This window comes from Curcuma longa, unplaced genomic scaffold (genome assembly GCF_044706935.1).
Source record: "Curcuma longa cultivar G26 ecotype Majalengka, Jawa Barat unplaced genomic scaffold, ITB_CL_G26_1.1 contig_4690, whole genome shotgun sequence".
NCBI lineage: Eukaryota > Viridiplantae > Streptophyta > Magnoliopsida > Zingiberales > Zingiberaceae > Curcuma > Curcuma longa.
Genome location: NW_027434209.1, coordinates 1 through 1,309, shown reverse-complemented (window position 1 = coordinate 1,309; position 1,309 = coordinate 1). Strand labels below are relative to the sequence as shown.

Below are 1,309 nucleotides of genomic sequence, written 5' to 3'. Positions count from 1 at the left end.
CCTTAATATCCAATCAACATCGATCTGTTAATACTTTACTTTTTATACTTAATATTTGATCCTTCATGACTTATTAGGACTTTTCTCATTATTAAGTGTCTGATCAATATTGACCCATTTGGATTTCGCCCTTGCAACTCTTTGTTGAACTTTAAACCGTCAAATGTGTGGTAAATCATGACTCACTTGCACTTCTCTATTATAAGGTATCTGGTCAATTTTAACATACTTCACTTTTCGCTCTAGTTAATAAATATATTGATCGATTATTAAGTATCCGATTAATTTTGACTTATTTGATGTCTCATTAAATTATTATTTAAACATCAAAACTTAATAAAATTTAACTTGAATTAATTGAGCTTGACCAACCTTAACTAGAAGTCAATTGTATCAACAAGTAACACCTTATAAAAATAGGAAATAAGCATGGAGGACTTGGACGAAGTATTTTATAATAAGATAAATTTTGGTAAAATAGAAAGATACTTAAAACCATGTGCTGTGAACACCGTGTAAATTAAGGAGGGCTTAAACTACGCATTTTAAATTTTGATATATTTAGGGAGTAAAATAAAAGAGTACTCTACAATGTATACTGTCTAAAATAAGCCAATAAAAACAAACGCTAGAAGGAGGGCTTGAACCTCCGACCTTGTGGTTAACAGCCACACGCTCTAACCAACTGAGCTATTCCAGCCTCTTTATTGATGTCTCATTTTAGTATATTAATACATTTTAACTAAAATCGTTTCAAGCAATCAAAATGACTATTTAGTGCTTAAATGTGAATTTAAGCATACTTGTTGCATATTTTTTTTACTCATTCTATATTAATTAAAAAATATTGTATCGGAAGTTAATTGAAATGTTAACAAGAAGTGATCACCCAGTGCTATTTTATGTTATTTCAGATTGGTGATTATCTCGACTTTTTTTATCACATGAGAAATTTGATATTGAATCTCACCATCATACTTGTTTAAGCAACGTAACTAAAGAAGTGAGACCTTTGATTGTGACAATAGTTGGTGGTGATGGTGCCTTTGATTGAGAGTAGTGCAATATTGATATGTAGGTGAATTTAGAGGTAGTTCTATCAATTCAATGCATTTGGTGATCCAGCAAATGCAGTTGCGATGCTCTCTAAAAGATTTGACTTAGAGGGCAGGTTGTTAATGCAGTTATACTTCAATTAGGTTGGTTTTAATACGGTTAGCAAACCTATTTATGTAGAATGTATAAATTAGGCATAATTGATATTCTGACTTATGCCAAACGTATAGGTATAAGATTTGATTGGAACTAC

General features: G+C 30.8%; 1 non-coding gene across 1 annotated transcript; it reads right to left on the bottom strand.

The window, feature by feature from the left end:
- Positions 1-626: 626 nt before the first annotated feature.
- On the bottom strand, positions 627-700 carry TRNAN-GUU (transfer RNA asparagine (anticodon GUU)). The gene has a single exon. It is a non-coding gene; the product is annotated as a tRNA-Asn (tRNA).
- Between the last annotated feature and the right edge of the window lie 609 nt (positions 701-1,309).